Here is a 24,683-nt window from a genome sequence, read left to right on the forward strand (position 1 = left end):
ATAATGGAGGGTCCCTGAGATTGTGCATTCCCCATGCTTAGAACCAGCAGCTTTGTTGTACTCGTGTCCAAAAGGCCAGGACTTTACACATCCCTCTGGTACACACATGGACAGAGCTATGGATTTGTTTTGAAAACACTTCTTAACAAATAGATTTTGGTGAGGGACTTTTTAGGGTGTCAGGTAGAGCAGAGTAGAGTAGAGTAGAGTAGAGTAGAGTAGAGTAGAGTAGAGTAGAGTAGAGTAGAGTAGAATAGACTAGACCAGACCAGACCAGACCCGGTTGGAAGAGACCTTCAAGATCATCGCATCCAACCTATCATCCAACACCACCTAACCAACTAAACCAAGCACCCTATCAAGTCTCCTCCTGAACACCTCCAATGGTGACTCCACCACCTCCTCAGGCAGCCCATTCCAGTGTGCAATCACTCTCTCTGTGTAAAACTTCCTCCTAACCTCCAGCCTAAACCTCCCCTGGTGCAGCCTGAGACTGTGTCCTCTTGTTCTGGTGCTGGCTGCCTGGGAGAAGAGACTGGAATGGAGCAAAACTATAAGTGGGTAGATTCAGATTGGATGTTAGGAAGAAGTTCTTCCCCATGAGGGTGGTGAGACACTGGCACAGGTTGCCCAGGGAGGTGGTGGAAGCCTCATCCCTGGAAGTTTTTAAGGCCAGGCTGGATGTGGCTCTGAGCAACCTCATGTAGTGTGAGGAGTTCCTGCCCACAGCAGGGAGGGTGGAGCTGGATGATCCTTGAGGTCCTTTCCAACCCTGACAACTCTGTGATTTTACCCAGGAAGCCAGATGAGAAGAGCTGCTGAGGAAATGCTACGGAAGGAGCAGCACTGACCCACCAGTGATACAGATGGAGAAGAGCTAGCGAGACTTTCTCGTCTCTAATGTGATTTTATGATCGAGTGAATAATGCAGAATTAGCATAATATTAACTAGGAAAAAAAAAAAATATAAAACCCCATACTCATAATTTACTATTAATTAGTTATCAACATTATCCTATTATTAATTATTAACATTTACACTATCAATCAACCCCGGGCTGACTGATAGCTTAAAATCTTGCCTGAACACTGCTACAGCAGTGGCTACAGCACATCACATAATGTGCTCCACAGTCAGGTTGTCATATCCTCATCTATAAAGCTTTTTACTAATGCACTTTGCAACGTATCTTACAGTACATGGATGAAGAATGTGGCTGCACCCAGTAATAATTCCATTAATTATGAATAAAGCGTTTACAAATGACATCCTTATTTAAAATTGGTGATGAACACATTCTGGTTTAATGCAGATGCACTGTGTGATTTGTAATTCCATAAAAAGCACTGCTGGCAGCATGGGTCAGGGAAGAAAGGGGCCAAGATCTTATCATCTTTAGAGCAGAAAGGAAAAAAAGACCAACAAAACAAAACAAAAAGTGGATAGGATAGAATAGAATAGAATAGAATAGAATAGAATAGAATAGAATAGAATAGAATAGAATAGGACAGGACAGAATAGAATAGAATAGAATAGAATAGAATAGAATAGAATAGAATAGAATAGAATAGAATAGGACAGAATAGAATAGAATAGAATAGAATAGAATAGAATAGAATAGAATAGAATAGAATAGAATAGAATAGAATAGAATAGAATAGAATAGAATAGAATAGAATAGAATAGAATAGGGTTGAATTGAATTGAATTGAATTGAATTGAATTGAATTGAATTGAATTGAATTGAATTGACCAGGTTGGAAAAGACCTTTGAGATCATTGTGTTCAACCTATCACCCAACACCATCTAATCAACTAAACCATGGCACCAAGCACCCCATCCAGTCTCTTCCTAAACACCTGCAGTGATGGTGACTCCACCACCTCCCCAGGCAGCCCATTTCAATAGCTAATCTCTCTTTCTGTGAAGAAAGTCTTCCTAACATCCAGCTTAAACCTCCTCCTGGCGCAGCTTGAGACTGTGGCCTCTTGTTCTGCCAAACAAAACATGGGATAAAGCCAACCAAACTCCGAAGTGGCCATAGAAACATAGAATTGTTTAGGTTGGAAAAGACCTCTAAGATCATCTAATTCAACCATCAACCTAAGACTCCTGATTCCAACCTTTAACCTAAGACCGCCATGGACATTAAGCCATATCCCAAAGTGCCATGTCCACATGTTTCTCAAACACCTCCAGGGACAGTGACTCCCTAGGGCTGAAAGACCTCGTCCAGTGACCTTGCATTGTGGCTGTGCCAATAAAACTCTCTCCTACATTAACCGTAAGTCTATATTTTCATTGCTTTCTCTCATTTGCAACGTTTTCAGCTGGCTGGCAGCTCACCAGGACTCGTTATCCACCTAGAGTTTGCCTTTGCAGTACCTTGGTACCACTTTGTCCTATAGGCTTTTGGAGACAGCAGAATATTTATTGCACACAATATTTCAGCCAGGCTACTTGCGTCAAGCGGCTATAAATACACTACTCTTCCTAGTTTACTTAAGGGATAAAAAGTGAGGAGCTAAGTTTACAGACTGGGCTCAGGCTCCATTACTGTGTGGCACGTTCATTTTCATATACATCTCAATTGTCTGAAATTATTTTCCAGATTAATCCTCTGAGTGGTTCTTGACTCGCTGATCATTTCCGAGCGCTGCTGGTCGAGCCGTGCTGCGGTCATGTTCCGGTTATTCCATGTATTATGCAAGAAAGGTTAATTTAAACTCCTGATGCTTTTTGGTAATAAAGCTGTGAATATTTATGCTGGCTTAGTTTTCAGCTGAGAGCCATGAGCCGAGAGTTGCTTACCCCAAGGTTCAACCATTTCAGTGTCTGCGGGGACACAAAAATCCCAGCGTCTCGCTTCTGACCGCGTTGGGGGGCAGAAGGATGTCAGCAAATTCCTCCTGATGATTGGTCTCCAGGAGTTCATCAGTGTTTGCAGGAATCAGGATGAACAAGGTGCCTGGATAACCCACAGCCCATGATGTGATGTAGCTGTTAGCATGCAGCCAAAGCTGTGCGTGGTGGTGAATGCTGAGTGTGGTGCAAATTTCTGCAGAGCTGGAGAGTTCAGAGGAAAAGAATCACAGAATCCCAGTGGAGGGGGAGGTGGGGGTGGAAAAGACCTCTGGAAGTCATCTAATCCAACATCCCTGCTCAAGAAGGGTCATGCACAGCAGGTTGCCCAGGATCACAATGTACAGGTGGATTTGGAATCTCTCCAGAGAAGGAGAATCCACAACCTCTCTGGGCAGCCTGCTCCTGGGTTTCAGGACCCTTGCAGGAAGGAAGTTTTTCCATATGTTCAGATGGCACTTCTGGATATGTTCCAGTTTGTGCCCATTGATCTTATCCTCAAAGAGAGCTGGATCCATCATGGAAAGATAAGAAAAAGGATTGCCTTGGGAGGGATCTAGCTTTAGTTTCAGCCAGACCTTTTAGTAGATGTCCCATGGAGAACAGGCTGCAAACCAGAGTCAAGGCAGGCAGGAACTTCGAGTGAATGATGTCCACACTCTCTTTCAGCTTCCCATTCTTCTGGTGGTCATGTATGACAGTGCAAAGCATGACAGCTGACATGGGCCTTTCCCCACACTTTCAAGTCAATGAGCATAGGAAAATGTAATTGTTTGAAATTATTTTTGGGGAAAGGGTAAGATCCTTCTGTTTATTGTCAGCACCATCAAAGAGGACGTTGTGCAGCCCCTCTCCCTGCCAGCCCGGGGAAAGCCAGGCAGCACTGGAGGAGCTGCTGTAATTCCAGAGCCCGTTGTGCAAGGCTGCTTTGAAATTCCCAATATTTCTCCAAAGCACCAGCAAGTTGGTTTCCAGAGCTGGCTGACAGAGGATTTATTTATCAAGGCTTTGGCTGTTTGCAGCAGTGGCTGGGCAGCAGCAGTTCCGCAGAGTTATCAAAAATCTATTTCCTCACAGAGTCACAAGTAAAATATCAAACCCACTCTTGAAAAGCCAAGAGCAACATTTACATTTTAATCTCACAAAACACTTTAGTTTCTGACAAACTGAGTTTTTTGGCCTGTGTGTTATGGAGAGGAAAGGCAGCAGGTTACAGGAATAAAAAGCTCCAGAGCTCTGGGAGGGAGGGAGGCTGTTTCATGTATGTGATAGAGTGGCACAGTGAAGTCCCCATTGCAGTGACAGCAGTGACTGTCACCGTTGAGCACTGCTGGAGCCAGGTGAAAAAGAAAAGCAGCCTGGTCCCAAAAACTAATGGGGTATGTGCATCCTGGTCCAGGTGGCCAAGAAAGCCAACAGCATCCTTGATTGGCCAGCAGGACCAGGGCAGGGATTGTCCCCCTGTGCTGGGCACTGGTGAGGACACACCTTGAATACTGGGTTCAATATTGAGCCCCTCAGCAGATGAAGGGCATTGAAGTGAAGGAGCAGGTTCAGCTGGAATGGCAATGAAGCTGGTGAAGGGTCTACAACACCAGTCTGATGAGGATAGACTGAGGGGAACTGGGATTGATTAGTCTGGAGAAAAGGAGGCTGAGAGGAGACCTTCTTACTCTACACAACTCCCTTAAAGGAGGCTGGAGCCAGGTGGGGATTGGTCTTCCTTGTAACCAGCAATCAGACATGAGGAAATGGCTTCAATTTGCACCAGGGAAGGTTTAGGTTGGACATGAGGAACAATTTTTCCCCAGAAGGTTTGTCAATCCTAGTACAGGTTGTCCAGGAAAGTGGTGGAGTCCCCATCCCTGGAGGGGTTTCAAAGCTGTGTAGATGTGGTGCTGAGTCATTCCTGACTACAAACAGAGCCAAGATAGGGATTTGAATGTGAGCTCATGTGTGGTTCATGGCAGCCATCATCAGCCTTGGCTGCCAGTGATCCAAGGGCAAAGGGCTACCAGGATGCCCCACTCCGAGCTCCTCCTGCACTGTGGAGATTTTTCTAGCACTGCTCAGCAGACTGAGCGTGCACTGGCAGCTCATGATTCCCTAAACCCAGTCATAGCCATTATTCTACTGTCTATCAACATTTTTGCCTACAGGGCAATTGGGATATAGTGGAGGTGCTGGCTGGACCCAGGCTCTACAGTTTGCTGTCTGGTGACAAAAAGCCTCTCTCTCTTTTCCTTCCTATCACCTGTAGTGCCTCCATAGAAGTGCTGCAGCAAGATATGAATTATGGATGAAATGAAAAATCCCAGCCCAGTGCACAGAGGGAATATGCAGAGTGCAATGCAATCACCTCTGTGAGCCTGGCTCTGTGCTGCCTTCAGGTGCCTGATGCCCACAAAACCCAGCTCAGCCTGTGACTCCCTCACAGAATCATAGAATCATTTTGGTGGGAAGAGACCTATAAGATCATCAAGTCCAATCATTAACCCAGCACTGCCAGGTCACCACTAAACCATGTCCCTCAGCACCACATCTACACAGCTTTTAAATCCCTCCAGGGATGGGATCTTGTGGGCAGCCTGTGCCAGGGCTCTACAACCCTTTTGGTGAAGAGGTTTTTGCTAATGTCCACCCTAAACTTCCCCTGGGGCAAGTTGAAGCTCTTTCCCCTTGCTTTATCACTTCTTACTGGTGAGAAAAGTCTGGCTTCCAGGTCAGACCCCCAATAGATCTCAAGATTCCCTCCTTCTCCCAAGGTCTTTGGGTTTGACATGGTCAAATCCATTAATTTCAAAAGCCTTCCTTTGTGCTTTGCAGGGTCTTCATGAAAAGTTATATGTATAGACAGGCTTTCCTTTGGATCTGTATGCAGAGCATCTCCAGTGGTGCAGGCAACCCTTAGGATGGGTGTCTGCACCCATCATACACATCTTGTGCTCCCATCACACATCCTGTGCTCACCCTGGGGAACTTTGGCATGGTGCAGATCCCTCCACTCCAGATTTGCTTCTTAGCCCATTAGTGCAGGTTTGCAAGAGAGGTAATGCTGAGACTGGTGGGCAGGAGCCCCCAGCCCAGGCTTGTTTGAAGGGGTGAGGATGGCCCAGCCTTGCCATGAGCTGGGGAGCTGCAGAGGCAAGGACTAGTTCCTGCCAGAGCTCCCTTCTGTGAGAAGCAAAGAGATGAAATGTTGGACAAGCGCTTCAAGGTAGTCCCAGAATGACATTAAGGGTCTGCGATTTGGGGAAGCTGAGTCTCTCTGCTCATATCTTCTTGATCAGAGAAGAAAATGCCTTTCAGAAGGCATTTGTTAAATGTCTTTTAATTTTTAAATGCTTTAATTTCTCCCTTGCAAGCACAGCTCTGCTTTCATGCACCATCTAATAGCGCACTGCAAATGCATTTCCACGCAGCCATTTCTGAGTGTGCAATATCAACATCTGTGCTAAAACCAAGCAGAAATTTTTCCCTGAAGCAGTATTTTGCTCAGTATTATTGTTACTTTTTCTTTTTAATGGTTTGCTTGTCATGGGGGCTCTTTAGCCTCAGTTTCAGGAAAGGAAGCTTCCCTGCTTTTCAAAGCCAGCCCTAGCAGCAAGAGCAATATCAGCCTTGTCCTTTCTGCTGAAAGACTTTTACTTAGTGCTCACTAAAACTAAGCTTCACTGAAAGCACCTCGTTAAACTAGGGCTTGGCCACCTTCTTCAGCACCACACAGAGCCCAGATTGCATGCCCAGGCATGGGAGAAGGGCCAGCACTGCAGCCAGGTCAGACATCCTTCTTCAGAGCTCAGCTTTGCAGCAGATGAAGGTTGGAGACTGAGATGTAGAATAGAGTAGAGTAGAGTAGAGTAGAGTAGAGTAGAGTAGAGTAGAGTAGAGTAGAGTAGAGTAGAATAGAATAGAATAGAATAGAATAGAATAGAATAGAATAGAATAGAATAGAATAGAATAGTAGAATAGAATAGAATAGAACAGAACAGAACAGAACAGAACTGAACTGGTTGGAAGAGGCCTTTGAGATCATCGAGTCCAACCTATCATCCAACACTATCTAATAGATAAACAGAGAGGCTGCTGCTACAAAAACATCCACAGGAGTCAATGGTTACCTGAGATGCTGCAGCTGCTGTGCAAGCTCTGCTTTAGTTAATCCCACGCAGTGCTGTTACCCTGTCCTCACCATGAGCAAACATGATGGTCAGCCTTGGTCCTGTTCCAAAAACCAGACTGGGATAGCTGCAGGTACACAAACACTCATGGAAGTACTAGCAGGACCTGTGCTGAAGGTGCTGAGGAAGGTCACAAACAGCTCAGCTGATTTCTGCCTGGGGAACAGCACTTAAGTGCTATTATTTACCAGGGTTCTCCTGTAGAAGCTTCAATAACCTCCTGTGTTTGCCCTGGCTTGTTGCCTACACCCTTTCCTTTGGGAACTGCTTTTCCAGGGCATTTCATTACTCCTAGTGCCACCATGACCACCAGAACACATTTCTCCATCAAGGACCATGACTCAAACAGGCTGTGGGATGCTGTACAGGTGATAACTGCCTTCCTGAGAATAGGCTGATGAGCAAATGGCTCAAGTCTATGTAAGACTCGAGGTGACTGCAAGAGATGGCCCTGGCTTGGTCTTCTCTGCTGGCAGTTTGCAGATGTGTGGTCAATGCTCTTCTCATAGAATCATAGAATCAATAAGGTTGGAAAAGACCGCAATCATCAAGTCCAACCTATCACCCAAGACCTCATAACTGCTAAACCATGGCTTCAAGTGCCATGTCCAATCCTTTTTTAAACACCTTCAGGGATGGGGACTCCACCACCTCCCTGGGCAGCACATTCCAATGGCTAATGACTCTCTCTGTGAAGAACTTTCTCCTCACCTTGAGCCTAAACTTCCCCTGGTGCAGCTTGAGACTGTGTCCTCTTGTTCTGGTGCTGGTTGCCTGGGAGAAGACACCAATGCCCTCCTGGCTACAACCACCCTTCAGGTAGTTGTAGAGAGCAATAAGGTCTCTCCTGAGCCTCCTCTTCTCTGGGCTAAACAATCACTCATCATCCTTCGGTCTGATACACAGAAGTAGGCTGGCCAGGATCTGTGTTTGAATTTCTCCTTTTAAATGTGCTATATAAAAATAATAATATCAATAATGATAGCAATAATAATAATAATAGTAATAATAATAATCATCATCATCATCATCTTTACTACTTTCCATCATGAGCACAGCAGCAAACATTCCCCTCTGCTTGTATTTCAGCTCTCCAATGTGGGCCACTTTGTTCTTAATTCTGATTATTTTAGGAAGTCCTTTAGCACCTCAAACAGTCTCTGTAGATGAGGATTTATAGGAAGGTCTTGAGAGCTGTCAGAGTAATGTTTTTTCCAGCAGTGAGAACTTAACCTCCTCTTAGATCTTCATTTCTGCTTTGTCCTGGCTTTGCCATGTGATGGTGTAGCTGCGGCAAGCGCTCAGTTACAGCTATCAGGATGAAGGGGATGTGTTGTCAGTTGTTTTATTTTTGATCCCATTTGAATGTGTCAATCAAGTGCCTCGAATCAAACAAAGTGAGAAGGAGCCTTTAATACTTCTGATTTGAAAACTTCAAGCTCACCTTTTCCCTTTGTTTCTTAACAGACACTAAGTAAATGGTTGTTGGGCCCTCGTAAATCATGGCATTATTAAATATCTCTGAGGCTCTCTGCCAAGCTGCTGGTGAAAACAGTGTCTGTTCTCCTGGACTTGTTTTTTTTTCTCCCTCTTCAGCTTACTTCTGCATTGGATAATTTCAAATCATAATGCAAGGGGAAAAAAATAACAATCAGGGACTTAACGAGAGCAGCTAACGTTGTGATTAATGGAAGCGTAATGCGAGCTACTGTACAGCCATTAGGAGCCAGTTAGCTAATTAGTGTAATCACAGAGGTGGAAATAATTAAAAGACCATAAAATAAGAGGTAGCCCAATAACAGCACTTTCTTCTGACCCAGAGCTGGTGAAAAAAAAAATCAAAAGGATGGCTTTTTGGGTTAAGAACAAAGAAGAGCAGAGACCGGAGGGTCTGGGAGTTAATCACCGTCAATGAGGTCTCGAGGTTGAATCAGACAAGTATAAACAGAGAAGATTTTATAGCAACATGATCCAGACTGCAGCAGAGTCCTCTGGCAGTGATGCTTCACTTAGCAGCATCCCTCTTCCATCTTTATCCATTGCCACAAGCTTTGTGGCAAACGTCAAGCCACAGGTACTTGTGGTGAGGCAGGTTCTGGCAGGCTCTGTTTCTTTTGTTCCTTTCCTCTTTTCCTGGTATTAAAACCTCACTCTCATTGAAGTCCTGAGCCCTCCAGCTTTGTTTTCAGGAAATGGAGAAATCAAAGCCCTAAGGTGCTTAAGATGAAAATCCTGTTAGAGGATTCCCTATGTTTATGTAGCTAGTGGTGTATTGGTGTGTGTTACTCACTATGAATTTCACAGGACTGTAACAGCCGGTTGAAAAATGACTTGCTAAGAGGGAAAAGTCTTTCTGGGCTAAGGAAAGCAGTGTAGTGACTAGTGAGGGTGGCAGAGCTCCTCACAGGAGCCAGGTGCCAAGCAGATTTGCCCACCTTGTTCAGTCCTCACCCACAGCCTTTGCACCCAGTTTGGAGCAGCCAGCCACAAGTTCTTTAGACTAGACTAGACTAGAATGGACCAGGTTGGAAGAGACCTTCAAGATCATCACATCCAACTCATCATCCAACACCATCTAATCAACTAAACCATGGCACCAAGCACCCCATCCACTCTCTTCCTAAACACCTCCAGTGATGGTGACTCCACCACCTCCCTGGGCAGCACATTCCAATGGCCAATCTCTCTCTCTATGAAATATTTCTTCCTAACATCCAGTCTAAACCTCCCCTGGCACAGCTTGAGACTGTGTCCTCTTGTTCTGGTGCTGGTTGCCTGGGAGAAGAGACCAGCCCCTGCCTGTCTACAACCTCCCTTCAGGTAGCTGTAGAGAGCAATAAATAGAATAGAATAGAATAGAATAGAATAGAATAGAATAGAATAGAATAGAATAGAATAGAATAGACCAGGTTGGAAGAGACCTTCAAGATCATCGCATCCAACCCATTGTCCAACACCACCTAATCAACTAAACCATGCAACCAAGCACCCCATCAAGTCTCCTCCTGAACACCTCCAATGATGGTGACTCCACCACCTCCCTGGGTGGCCCATTCCAATGGCCAATCACTCTCTCTGTGTAGAACTTCTTCCTAACCTCCAGCCTAAACCTCCCCTGGCACAGCTTGAGACTGTGTCCTCTTGTTCTGGTGCTGGTTGCCTGGGAGAAGAGACCAACCCCCACCTGTCTACAACCTCCCTTAAGGTAGTTGTAGACAGCAAGAAGGTCTCCCCTGAGCCTCCTCTTCTCCAGGTTAAGCAAGCCCAGCTCCCTCAGGCCAATACCAGCACATTAGTAGTGTGGCAATGAATCCTAAACAAGCCCCAAAATGTCTGTGTGGTTCTTCTCCAAGGGCTCTCCCGGTGGGATTGTTCAGATTCATCTCTTGTTAATGAGAGATGCTGGATGGTGTGATGAGCTGGATCTCACCCCTCATGATTAGAAGTGACCCTCCTCCTGCTGATAGATGAAACAGCCCCCTGTAACAGGCTAGGAAAAAAGCCTAACAGGCAATTTTCCAGTTGGAATGGGTCACCCCCATGGCCACCTTCACCGGCCCTTATCGTTTCTGCCACGGTTTGTGTGTGTTTCATTTGACCTGGGTGTAATGAGCAAAGAGGAATAAAGTAGCTGCAGACACACAATCAGTGATCATCTGCTGAAGCTGATGAATATGCCGAGACTGTTAAGTGGGGCTTCATTAGCTATTCACACGCCAAGAGCCATCCTTATGTATTCGTCTCTCCTAGGTGAGTCTATTTTTGAATGTCTTTTGTACTCCTCTTGTCTGAGGGGTGGGAGGTTGGGCAGAGGGTATCACCACTGCCAGGTACCCAGATGAGTTTCAGGAGAAAATAGATCACGGCACCAAGCTGGCAGCAAGCTGAAAAGAAGAAACAATGTGATGCCATTTACAGAAGGAAGGAATAATTTTCCCTGGTGACACCTCTAGTGGGAGGCAGAACTTTATCTCCTCTTTGCAGCTCAAATGAAGCATCACAGCAGAAGCATTAACTGTGCTTTCACGTTTCCAGTGTGTCTTTTCATTAACTTTTTTCTTTTTTTTTATTGCTGTAGCAGTGAACACTCTTTCCAGGGAGGGTTTGCAGGGCCCTTCCTGGAGATGCAAGCCCAGGATGCCCCACTGGGTCCCCCAGGCTGTGGCACATGTGGGGCAGTTACAGCCAAACAGATGAGCCTGGTGGTTTCTGCTGCATGTAGATGAGCTTGCAATGAAGGGGAAATCTAATATATATCTACCAGCCTCCTGGAAAGGGGCTCTTGGAGCAGCAGGTCATGGTCAGCATTGCTCCCTTTTGCTCTATCCAAACCCATTCAAGTGAATCTCATCTTGGGACGTCCTCAAAGGATGCAGATGGGAAAGTGCTGAACCGCTGTCAACAACAGTGACTCCATGAGATGAAGGTGCCTTTTTCATCTGCACAATCCCCCTTTCCACACTGGGCATCACTTAAACTTTCTGAGTAAAGCTTTTCTAGAAAGCCACAGATGCTGCTGTGTGGGGGCTGCTCGGCTGCAGATGCTTCTTACCCTCCCAGCCTCATCCATCTGTGGTGAAGGCTGCCCTCTCCCGTCACACCGAGTGCCTGAGGGATGAGCTGGCTGAGCTGCACCCCAACAGCACAAGGTGCTCAGCACCCTCAGCCAGCAACCACCCTAGTTGCAGCTGCAGCATGCACTGCTCAGTAATGTCCCAGTCCAGTAAGCACAGCCCAACATGAGCTCAGTGCAAACCCCAAGATGGCCTGGCCCCACCATTGTCTCCTGTTGATAGTGGTCTAACCTGCATCCCTCCTCCAGCAACTGCTTAAGAAATCACTCAGAGTGCTGCATTCCCTCTGCAGAAGGAATTTTGCTTGACCAATTCCTGCCCTTCCAATCCTCCCCAACATGGTTTACTTTGTTGTTCTTCTTGTTGTTACTGGGCCGTATAAATTTCACCATGTGGGAGTGGCTACCACACTCAGATCAAAGTTCTCTTCCCAGCTGAATCTATCCATCCTGCAGACTATGTGGGTGACACCCTGGAAAGGCCACATTTGACAGCCTCCTGCTCCAGGGAAGTGTTTCTATATAAGCAACAATGTGAGTCAAGCACTCCTACCTCCGGGGTTTGTAAACAGCTCATCTACAAGGGATGACTTGGTTCCCCCGCACCCCACTCTCTCACCCCTCACCCCCCACCCTCCTTGTGCTTGAAAATGAAACGACATCTAACCTTCCAGGAGACACCATGGTCCTTCCATCTGATGTGAGAACATAAACCTCCTGTAAAAGTGTATGCATTCTGCGTCTCGGGGCTCTGGAACTGAGTTCTGGACACGGGAGTGAGAATTGCAGCATCCTGAATGCCAGATTCAGAGCCTTGCAAGTCTCCAGTCTGGAAAATGGCATCCTCGTGGAGCTAGCCACATTTTCCCATGGGAAAAAAAAACAATGGGATTTCTTAGGCCTGGATCACCTTGGGTATCCTAAAGTTTTATAGGAGAGCTAAAACCCTTCCCATCCAGATCTGTGGGCCTGGCTGAAATCAAACACAGCTCAGAGTAACCCACCTTTAGAATTAGAATAATTAGAATAAACCAAACCAGGTTGGAAGAGACCTTCAAGATCATCGTGCCCGACCCATCAACCAATCCAACCCACCCCAACAGCTAACCCATGGCACCAAGCACCCCATCAAATCTCCTCCTGAACACCTTCAATGACGGCGACTCCACCACCTCCCTGGGCAGCCCATTCCAATGGGCAATCACTCTCTCTGTATAGAACTTCTTCCTAACATCCAACCTGAACCTCCCCTGGCGCAGCCTGAGACTGTGTCCTCTTGTTCTGGTACTGGCTGCCTGGGAGAAGAGACCATCATCAGCCTGTCTACAACCTCCCTTCAGGTAGTTGTAGAGAGTGATAAGGTCACCCCTGAGTCTCCTCTTCTCCAGGCTGAGCAGCCCCAGCTCCCTCAGCCTCTCCTCATAGGGCTTGTGTTCCAAACCCCTCACCAACTTTGCTGCTCTTCTCTGGACTCGTTCCAGCAAGTCAACCTCCTTCCTAAACTGAGGGGCCCAGAACTGGACACAGTACTCGAGGTGTGGCCTAACCAGTGCAGTGTACAGGGGCAGAATGACCTCCCTGCTCCTGCTGGCCACACTGTTCCTGATGCAGGCCAGGATGCCATTGGCCCTCTTGGCTGCCTGGGCACACTGCAGGCTCATGTTCAGCCTACCATCAACCTTGCCCTGCTGCAGCATCCCCTCACCATCTCCTAGGAGAGGTCTTAGAGGCTGTTGCATGGCTGAAATGTGGGGCTCTGCACACGATGCTGAGCGAGCACAGCCCCCAGCTCACACTTCCGACAGCACATTTCCTGAGCAGGATGCTTGTGGGTACCTAATCTTGTCTGTACAATCAGCCTTTGCAGGTTGTCCCTTCCCCCTCTGCTATTTGGGGAGACCACAGAGGCCTCTTCAGGAAGCCAGTGGGGTGGCTGTGGGGCTCACTTACAGAGTGGCTGGTGGGGAGAGCTGCAAAGCCATGTCTGTACCAGGGCTGGAGCAGCAGAAAGGGTTCTTGGAAGGTAAGAGGCAATTTGTGGGAAGACCTGACTCTTGTGCTGCTCTACAGCTTTCCACCTCCCATCCACCCTGAGTGCTTACAAGACATTATTTTCCTGAAGAACTCTATGCTTTCAAAATCAGACTGCTTTGCCTGGGGTGTGTCCACCAGCGTGCAGATGATCTCCTCTGTGGCTCACTCCCCAGAGCAGGGACCCAGCCTCCCAGCCTCTGCTGCACCCAGCCACTTTTGCATTTTGCTGTGTTTCCCTCTAGATCAGGCTGGTGACACTCCCTGTCCCAGTGCTGGGGAAGATGGCTTTAACTCAACCCGCAATGACATGCCCTCCAAAAGCCTCGGAAAGCTAACATTTCTTCCTGGCAGGACCTTCTTTCCTTGTTTTACCACTAGATGGGAGAGTGAGACTGGGCTAACTCAGCTGTTCCCTCCCTATTCATCCCAGTAGGAATTCCCAGAGGAGACGAAGAACGCCTGCAGGTCGTCCTGCAGATCCTCCCACCTCTGGAAGGGAGACTAACCCCCAAAACACCGTGTTATTGCTAACCCCAACAGTGCCTGGCTGGGAGGCACTAATGCTTGCCTGGTGCTTTGCAGTGATGCTGGGATGCCAGTGATAGCCCCCCTCCCCTCCTGCAATGGAGGTACACTTAACACAAAGACTTGGGGTGAAATACTTCATTTTTGTGTATATCCACCCACCCTAGAGCAGAAGGAAGTGGGGAAAGTGCTTGCATTAATTTCTCTCATCCACACCCCCAGTCCTTCTTCCCGGGAATTTGGGTGACCCCAAGAATTGCTTGGGGAGCTAAAGAATCAAACAGCATTTTCTCCTCCTTTCCTTCTCTCCTTGCAGGAGGAGAATTCATGCCCTGGTCTAAGGCTGCTCACCCCAGGAGCTGCTGCAGACAAGGGAGGGGAGAGCAGCTGCTTCATTAATGTCTGATTAAATTTACTTTGACTGCAGCACTTCCCATCCCCTGAGACACCTCCCAAGGTTTCAGTGGGACTGGGGATGTTTGGGAAATAAATAGTGGCAGAAGCACTTTCCTAACCAAATCAGAATTCCCAGTATGACTACTTTTATTATTACAAGATCTGAGGCTTTTAAAAATAAATGTTTCTTCCTTCCTGGAATTCACAGATTCTGAAAGCAATCTCAGAGCAGCCAAACTGTCTGACTGCCAGTGTGACTGTGGCAGAGTATGACACCCCTGTAATTTGGAAATTCTCTGGTAGGGGTGGGTTTTTTTTCTGCAGTTTGCCCAACCTTCCTAACTTGCAGACTTTCAGAGAAGTGACTCAACTGATTTGTTTAATGCCTGCGACAGTTGTGCAATCAGGTGAAATAATTCTAAGAGCCTCCCTAACTTCAGTGCCCTGCTGGAGCCTTCTGGCTTTGCCTGCACAGAAAATGTGTCATTCTCCTGCTAGAGAGAACTAACAGCTTCTTTGGTAAAGGAAGTTTGGGTTTCATGGCTCATAACTGCTCCTGTTTTCCATAAGCCACGGCCACCCCACCCTGTGTATGCAATGAAGCCACTGAGTCACCAGCATGAAGAAATGATCAGCTTGAGCACTTCACTGAGGAGGATCCAAAATCCTCAGAAGAAAGAGGAGAAAGGAAAGGAAAAAAAGAAGAAAAGCCAAAAGAAGAGGAGACCTCTTTCTGCAGCTGATAAATACAGATGAAAAATGTTGCCTGGAATCAAGAAAGAAAATAGACATTCCAGCCCTGGCAGGCCTAGGGCATCTTTGTGCAAGTGCAGGTTCTAGCTGCTGGGGAGAGCCTGGGGTGACAGCAGCAAACTGGAGAGCTGGGGGGTGAGCATCTCCTGCCACAAGGGGCCAGGGCTGGGGCCCATCCTGCTCTCTGTGCAAAGAAGGTTAGAGCAGCCTTAAGATGTCTCTAATAGTTATTCACATGTCTGCTTCTGGCCATGGATGCCTTTGGAAGAAGATACTACCCTTGGCCAACTGCCTGCTGCTCCCTGTACTCCCCAGATGGCAAACACTGGGTAAGCAAGTGGGGAAAACAAATCTCAAATGCTCAGGACCACTGCAGTCACTCTGAACTGCTTTGCACACCCAGCCTTAATATTCCTTTCCTCTAATCTTCCTCTCACCCTCCTAGAGGAAAATTAAAACCCAGAAAAAGCACTAAGAGGAGTAGCCACAAAGCACCCAGTGGCAAGGTGCACTCTGTGATGACACAGGGCATAGGAGGAAGGATGAGGACCCCACAGAGAACAACTGCAGGAGATGCTGCAGCCAGGGAGGTGGTGGAGTCACCATCCCTGGAGGTGTTCAAGAGGGGATTAGATGTGACACTTGGTGCAATGTTTTAGCAGTCATGAGGTCTTGGGTGACAGGTTGGACTTGATGATCTTGAGGCCTCTTCCAACCTCATTGATTCTATGATTCTATGTTGCTGGCTAATGTCTTTCAGCATGCCAAGAGCAAAGCCAGACCTATGTCAGCAAGAAGTTGGACAGATTAAGTTTCTCTTTAATTATAACAAGGAAATGTCACATGCAAGGGTGCTCAGGTGAGGAACGTGTGGTGATCACCAAGTTAAAGCTGTATCCTGTGAACCTTGCCAGTTTGGGAGGCTGAGTCTTGACTTCCTGCTGCTCCAGGGCCAGGGGAAGGGGAGGATAAAGGATGTAAGTGTGGCCCAAGCTGTGGTCCATGGGACTTGTTTGAGAAAGGATCAGATACCTGTGAAATTTGAGCACTGATGAAAGGCTGGGGCAAGGTCTGGCACATGTGTGCACACAAGGCATTCACTGCATTAGCAGGCAGCTCCAGCAGCAATAGAGAGTGTAAAGGTCAAACCCATAAAGCATCAATGCAGAGACCAGGATGGAGAAGGGGATTGGGAAATGTTGTATTCCTCTAGGTTGCAGCCAGATCTCTTTGGTGGCATTATGGCATCTGCATGGACCCTCATGATGGGGGTCCATGAATTTGGGAAGGGGGCAGAGGGCTCTACCTCTTCTTTATGGTCATTTTGAGCTCCCAGTTAAGCTCAGAGGGGTGCATATGCTGGTGAAGTACATGGGATGTGTTCCATGGAGCTGGGACTTCTTTGGGTGCCCAAGAGGCAGTTGCATGGCAGGAAGAACAGAGCACAAATAAAGTCAAAACTATTATGAGGGTGAAAATCAGATCCAGGACATCAGAGCATCCCTGATCACACCACAGGGGCTGGCTGATGCTCCTTCTGATCCTGACTCAGCTGAGGTGCAATCCAGCCTTGCAGGTTCAGAGTCTGAGCTTTCCTCTAGGCCTTGATTCTGCATGAGGACCTACAAAGGGTGGATTCTCAAAATCAACCAGAACTGGTAGGATCTAGGCCTTATCTGAAAGAGCAGCAGAATTAGCCACGTGATTTCTTCCCTGTGTTTACAGCAGCAATATTTTGCCAGAGTTCAAAGTCTTTCTCTGCAGGAAGCACATGGTGTGCTTCACAGTCAGACATACTTCTGGTGCTATGAACAATTAAAAAAATCAATGTCTGGAGCAATATTTTCTCTGTTTGTGATCTCTGAACTAATTACAGGGCTGGAAAATCGATCACTATCTGGAAATCTTTCCAATAGGGCTCACCAAGCATGCTACACAACAGGCTGGAATATACTCCTCACACAGCCATGATGCTCATGACCATCTCCCTGTTCACAGGGCCAGATGCTATCACTGCCAATAAATGTCTGTACTTCCTTACACTGCAGTGGCAACATTTACCCATATCTGCAGGGGGGACTGGGCAGGGCAAAGGGCAGAGTGTGTGAGATCAGGAGCCACACTCGTGCCAGCGTTTTAAACCCACAACAAAACGAGTTGAAAGCCATGGGTTAGTTCTACAGCAACCTTCAGGAAGATTATGAAATAAAGTCATTAAAAGTTCATGCCTTGGTTATAATGTTGTGGTTTTGAGCAGGCTTCATTATCCCACAGAAAGAATAAAGAAAAGGGAAACTCTGGTGACTGAAAAGAACCTCTTTAGTCTCCTAGCAAGAGAGGAGCGGTGTTAAATGGGTAGTTCAATAGCCATTATGCTTGAGAAACACATCAGGAGGAAGGGTGTTGCTCTGATAATGATCTCCTCTTGCTGTACAAACATGCTGTGTTGACCATGGCAACTCCCTTGGAGCCAGAGCCCAAACTCTTGTGCTGATGCTCTGCACTGCTTCCTATACACCGTGGGCATTGCTGGGATCTCATTGGAGATGTTGGTGACTTGCTTGTGCCCTGCAAGACCTCAGCAAGTTCTTCCTTGGTGCAGAAGAGTTTGCACTGCTGCTAAACAAAGAGCTCCCATCAGACACGATGCCAAAAGCACAGCGAGCCCGGGAGAAGCAGAGATCACAGCACAGGTGATTTCCCTAGCACCAACAGGTGGCTGAATTTTGAGCTGCCATGACACCACAACATATTTGCTCTTTTTTATTTGTTTTTCTCTGATTATTCTTTGTAGCTTTTTCCCTGCAGTGAATTGAGCAGAGGAGTAGTGGGACTCCGGTGCCTCGCTGCCCTCAATCTCTCCCCATGGCTGCACCCTCACCTGCAGCACTCCAAGGTGCTGATCCTCATTCAAGAGTGGAGCAATCCGTGAAGGTAAGGTTCAGAGTGTGCCTTGTTCCAGTACTCATCTCAGGAGATAGGCCACAATTTATAGTCCCACTTCAGTAAGAGCTTAGCAGGTCAGTTATGCTCAAAGAACTTAGATTTTGGAGCGTGAAATGAACTGGGTTATAATTATTGCTCTTATTAATTACTGTTTGCATTTCTGTAGGATTCTCACATCCAGCTCAGAAGCTCCTGTGCATGGTGCAGCACATGGATGCAGAAAAAGGAGCCCCTGTAGCTCCTGCCAGCCTGCCCAAAGCAGCAGAGCCAGCCCAGAGCACAGCCAGGGGTGTTTATGGTAACAACTCTGCCTCGCCCCTACCAGGAACATACACTCCCTTGGGGTGGCCTTGCTAAGCTGGGCTGCTTTCTGCCAAAAAGCAACAGTTACAAAAGAACTGCCCAGACTACAGAGCCAAAATGTCCCTCTTCCCAAGGCTGAAGTGACCTTGATGCTATCAGGGAGCCGCTGGTTGCCATGGACTGTTCAGACTCTGTGGGAACATACCTACAGCTGCAGCGCTGAACTTCAATGTGTCTTCTCCTTGGATTATGGCATTTGGGGATTTTTCCATGCTTCTTCCCAGTGTAATATCTTATTTCAGTCAAATAAAGCTTGGAGAGCAAGAAAATGATCTTGGAGGAGCACAACAATGATGGGAGGGCTGGAAGCCCTCTGCTGTGAAGACAGGCTGAGAGAGTTGGGGTTGTTCAGCCTGGAAAAGAAAAGGCTCCAGGGAGACCTTCTGGTGGTCTTTTGGTGCCTAAAAGGGCTGCTAAAAAAAGGTGAGGACAGACTTTTTTAACAGGGCCTGTTGTGACAGGACAAGGGGTGATGGTTTTAAACTCAAAATGTGGAAATTTAGACTGCAGAGAAGGATGAAATTCTTTACAATGAGGGTCATGAGACACTGGCCCAGGCTGCCAAGAGAGGTGGGAGCTGCCCCATTCCTGGAACCATTCCAGGTCAGGTTGGCTGGGGCTCTGAACCACCTGCTCTACTTGAAGATGTCCCTGCTGACTTCAAGAGAAGTGGACCAGGTTGCTTTCCAAGCCAAACCATTCTATGATTCTATGAAACCACTTCCATTTCCACCTTAGGAAAGGCTTCAATGTCTATCACGTCATGGGAAAGACCTGAGAAAAAAGGTCTCAGACCCTTTAGAGATATTTCAAAGAGAAGATACAGTTCCCCCTCATCCCTTTCAAAACAAACACACTTTGTACATGCTCAGCAGCAAATTCCCATTGTTGTTTCCCAATAACTCAGAGGTACAGCATGGCAATGCAGTTGCAACAAGGGTGGGAGCAGGATAAGCAGGGAGGGAGCCATCAGCCAACAGCACCTCAGGGACATCCTGAACTAGAGATTTACATGGAGGTTGCTGCTCTTAACAGCCACCAGAGCATGTGTCACACATGAATTTGTCTAATCCATCCTTCAACGTGGTTACACTTTTGGCTCTGCCATGCCCTCTGGCAATGGTTGGCACTCAATAATCAGAAGCCGTGCAAGGGTTAGCTTTAAACCTCCCACTTCATCCTTTCCTTTGCAGCATCCTTTGCTCTCATAATAACAAATGCAGCTCTCAGTGTTGGGCAGGATGGACTGTGATGCTCCAGTTTGCAAAGGCAACAGGGTCTTACAGAGGTGGGATAACACAAAGTCTGGTAAAAATCCCTAGGGGGAATTTTCAGCCAACACCATCTAATCACCTAAACCATGGCACCAAGCACCCCATCCAGTCTCATCCTAATTGCCTCCAGTGCTGGTGACTCCACCACCTCCCCTGGGCAGCCCATTCCAGTGGCCAATCTCTCTTTCAATGGATAGTTCCATTTGATGGGCATTAGTAAGGTTTCTGGCTTCACAGCCCAAAGATTGTCAGGATCACCTCAGGTCCCATGTGGTTTACAGGAGTGAACTTGAAGAAATATCTTTCAACAGCCGCTAGTGATGGAGCAACTCCAGCTCTGGAATGCCTCCAGCCAATTGACTTGCCTTCTGTGGCACCACATTTGCATTCATTAAAGCCAGAGTTTTAATGATTTATGGAGATTTAGTTAAAATAAATAAATAAATAAAATAATCCAAATGGCAGCCTGGAGCTCCTGACACTCCCAAAGCTTCTGACAGAGGTATGATGCATCATAAATCCACCCCGGTGTGAAATACTGCATGAAAACCCCTGCAAGGGTAGCTGCGAGTGTTAACATGAGTCATAAAATCAGGGTTTAGTCAAACTGGAGTGCTCAGGGCTTCCCAAACCTGAGGAGATAGTAATCTCTGGAGTAACAATACTATAATGATTATACTGTTAGTAATGATACAACTAATATGATTACCAGGCTCCTTGTCATTGTTTGTTACCATCACTGCCCTGAGAATTCTCAGCTGTAATGACAGATGGGGCAGAGATGGCTCCATCCTTTTCAGAATCCACCTATGTGCCCACCACCAAGCCCCAGCCAAGCAGAAACTTGCCCCCCTCCTTCAATTTTAAAAGAAAAGCCACCAGCAGTGCCAGCCACCAGCAGAGCTCTGTATCCAGTCTGTCTGAGCCTGACACCAAGTGATCAAAAGGAGGTGGTCCTGAGATGACAGACCAGCAGATGTGAGGAATATCTAGGCCAGATGCTGTCAGGCAAAGCTGCTGCATGTTCCCAGCAGTGCAGGGGACAGGGCACAGGTGTCTGTGGATCACAGCAGGTCAAGGACTATGCTCTAGCAAGTACTTTTCTAATTCTTCTGCAATACACAGAGTCATGGAATCACAGAGTTGGAAAGGACCTTTCAAGGTCATCTAGTCCAACCTCCTGCAGAGAGGAGGATTATCTTCAACTAGAGCAGCTTGCTCAGAGCCCTGTCCAACCTGACCTGGAAGATTTCCAAGGATGGGGCATCTCCCACATCTCTGGGCAGCCTGGGCCAGTGTCTCAGCACTCCCAGTCTAAAAAAATATCTTCCTCAGATCTAGCCAAAATCCCCCTCTTTTAGTTTCAAACCATTGCCCCATCATACCTTTCCCTTCACTCCTGTTGCATACTTCTCCTTCACAGGTTTGCAGAGCCAGGAGAGAAACAGAGCAAGGCACAATTTGAGTCCATGCCAAGCCTCAATACCCTCATGCCCAGGTCCCTGCCACCCTGCTCATGCTCCCTTCTGTGCTCATCAAGTCTCTGCCCAAATCTCACCCATCCTTTGCACCCCTGCCTTCACCAGCTTTCTTTGCATCACACACTCTTCTTGACTTTCTGGAACGTGGGTATATGAATTCCAGTTTCTCCAATCCCTTAAAACAGATACAAAAGTCTTCAGGATAAGCCAAGTCCAGGGCTCCAGAGAAGCTTTCTGCCACTCATGCAGCAAAGTGAGCATTTGCTTATGAAGGCTGAGCCCTGGGGGCCTTAAAACAGAGTTTGGAATTAAACTTGCCCCTGGGACAGACTCCTTTGCATTTCCAAGTGAATCAGCAAAGATGGCAAGACTGATTTACCATGCCACTGCCCAGCAACTTTTACAGGCTTTTGTAGGAGATTTCTTTCAGGTGACCTCTGCCCTACCTTGCCACACCTTCTCCCTTTGACACATTATCACTATTGTCATTAGCTTATGCAAATCCATAAGACAAGTTCCATTTCCTTACATCTCCCTCCCCCGAGAGGTAACACATTTTGAGATGCTGAATGAAAAAACCACCACAAATGAAGTAACAGAATTGTTCTGCACCTCTGAGGACAGCCTTAGCAAAGGCAGGAAGGACCAAAATGTATGTGGAAAAGTGAGGAGAGCTGAGGAGCAAGGGAAGCATCACCCTGAAGCTGGAGCCAGTGATGAGTGCAGCTTGGCCTTCAGCTGAACAGGAAATACGATGGGGTTTCCCCAGCTCAGATGCTTTTGACACACCATCACCTCTGCACAGCTGTTCTCCTTTCCACCCTGTTTATTTCAACCATAAACAGCTTGAAACAGGGCCTTACTCATCACTGCTTGTGCAGCACCAGCCAAAACAGTGTCCTAACATCACTGTACAGGGAACCAGTCTCATCGACATCATTGTGTGTCCATGGAGCAAAAGCTTCCTGGTTTTCCTAACCACAACATGTCGCAAACAGCAGGCTCTCCCACGTGTCAGTTTGCACTAATAGCTCCCAGTTTAGACCAGTGAGTGAAAGCAAAACCTGCAAGGAGCTCGTTCAGCTCCAGTGGGCACAACAATGATGAGACAAAAAGGCACCACTTTCCAGCTCCATCCCAAAGCCCTTCCTTCAGAGAACAATTGGGAGGCAGCCGTGCAAGCAGCACACTGCCACAGCTTGGACACCTGCTGGTGGTCAGCAAGTTCACCATAAACCAGCAAGGTGTCCTTGTGACCAAGAAGGGCAATGGTATTCTGGTGTGCATTAGGATGAGTGTGGTCAGCAGGCTGAAGGAGGTTTTCCTGCCTCTCTATTCCTCCCTAGTGAGGCCACACCTGGAGTATTGCATCCAGTTTGGGGCTCCCCAGTTCAAGAGGGACAGGGAACTATTGGAGAGAGTCCAGTTGAGGCCACAAAGATATTGAGGGAACTGGAGCATCTCTGGGAGGAGGAAAGGCTGAGAGACTTGGCACTCTTCAGCCTGGAAAAGAGCAGACTGAGAGATCTTATAAATGCATATAAATATCTAAAGGGTGAGGCTATGGGAAGGGGTCTGGGCTCTTTTCAGTGGTGGCCAGTGATAGGACAAGGGACAAGGGGTACAAACTAGAACACAGGAGGTTTCACTTGAATTTAAGGAGAAATTTCTTTACTTTGAGGGTGATAGAGCCCTGCACCAGGCTTCCCAGAGAGGTTAGTGGAGTCCCCTTCTCTGGAGACTTTTAACATGCACCTAGACTTGTTCCTCCTTTAGTAGGGGGATTGGACTAGATGACCTCCAGAGGTCCCTTCCAACCCCTTCCATTCTGTGATTCTCTGAGCCCATTACCCAGGTTATCCTGTGCACTCTGGATAATGAAGAAGTGATTGCACTTTAAAGAGCTGAACACACAGTGCCTGAATTATTTATCTCTGAATGTGCTGAAACAGGCCAGACTCCCAAGTGATGTGAGGCAGATCTCAGAAGAAACACAAGTAGGCAAGCAAGAGCTGCATGGCTAGACCCTCATGCATATAGGTGTAACATCTGCTGAGATTCTTCCTGCCCAAGTGATTTATGTCTTGGAGGGTGTGGAGGTCTCAGGCATGGGTGCTGACTTCGAGACTCCTCTGTGTTATCACATATGGGCACCCTCTGCTGCCTATGAACATCCCTCTGGGGCAGCAAATCCCCAAACAGCAGAGAAAAAGGCCCAAACAAATGTGTTTATGCAAATCAAAGGGGAATGGGATGTTTGCACGGATTTCCTGCACAGCTCCACCAGCTCCAGCAGGAGTTGATCTTCCTCTGCAGCCATGAACCTGGCTGTGTCCAGCCTCAGAATGCCTGGCACTGGTTTGCACCAATAAAGATAACACCACAGTAGCTCTGTTTGTGCCACAGAAAAAATAATGCCCATGCATCTGCTCCCCAACTTCTTTCCTCCTTTTCTGTGAGCACAGCTCACTGCAGTAGCTGGAGGTGAAGATTAAAATCCTGCTACTACTCTCTGCCAGCACAGTGATGGATGTAGTTCCTACATAGCTTCTTCCTTCAGCCTGGTGCATGGATGCATCCCAGAACTACTTCTTGAGCATCTGGGGGTTGGGAAGGAGGATGAGAAAACTGTGATAGCCCCCAGGGTGGGGGGCAAGAGGATAGAGGGACTGCCCAGGTCCTTTGTGCAAGGCTCCAAATGTACAGTGGGATGGGACGCTTAGGCATTTTTCATATGATGCACCTGCCTCTACCCTGCTCTCTCCTCACCCTGTGTCTTCTCAAAGCTTCATCCCTCTCCTCATCCTCCCCTTGCTTCCCCTCTCCCCCTTTTCTTCCTCCTAACAAAGGATTCTCTCGTTGTCCTTCTCTCCCTCTCCCTTACTCCCATCCATCCCAGTCCCCCTCCCCCTTACCATCCTCTCCCTATTCCATCCATCCCTCTCCCCACCCTCCCCTTGTGGTCCCTCTCTCCCTTTTATTCCCCAACACAGAACCCTCTCCCTGTCCTTCCTCTTCCTGCTCTTCTTCTCCCTCTCCCCCTGCCCTGCTCTCACCCATTCCTCTCCCTGTCCACCCTCTCCCTCCATCCATCCCTCCATCCATCCCTCCATCCATCCCTCCATCCATCCATCCATCCATCCCTCTCCCCGTTGCCTTAATCGCACTTTCGCTTTGGCCTCTTTCGCTCTGCCATTTGCCAGTTCCTCACCGGCACCCATCTCTGATTGGAGGACAGGCCCGTCCGTCATGGCGGAGTGCCCGCCCTCCCCAGCGGCGGGGGCTCGGGAGCG

General features: G+C 47.6%; 1 long non-coding RNA gene across 1 annotated transcript; it reads left to right on the forward strand.

Moving 5' to 3' along the window:
* The first annotated feature begins 17,848 nt into the window (after positions 1-17,848).
* Positions 17,849-18,853, forward strand: LOC137446959 (uncharacterized). Its single transcript, XR_010988767.1, has 3 exons — positions 17,849-18,019; positions 18,135-18,260; positions 18,439-18,853. It is a non-coding gene; the product is annotated as an uncharacterized lncRNA (long non-coding RNA).
* The last annotated feature ends 5,830 nt before the right edge of the window (positions 18,854-24,683 follow it).

The sequence above is a fragment of the Melanerpes formicivorus genome, unplaced genomic scaffold, assembly GCF_026170545.1.
Source record: "Melanerpes formicivorus ecotype bairdi unplaced genomic scaffold, bMelFor1.0.p_v2 SCAF_19, whole genome shotgun sequence".
Classification (NCBI taxonomy): Eukaryota; Metazoa; Chordata; class Aves; order Piciformes; family Picidae; genus Melanerpes; species Melanerpes formicivorus.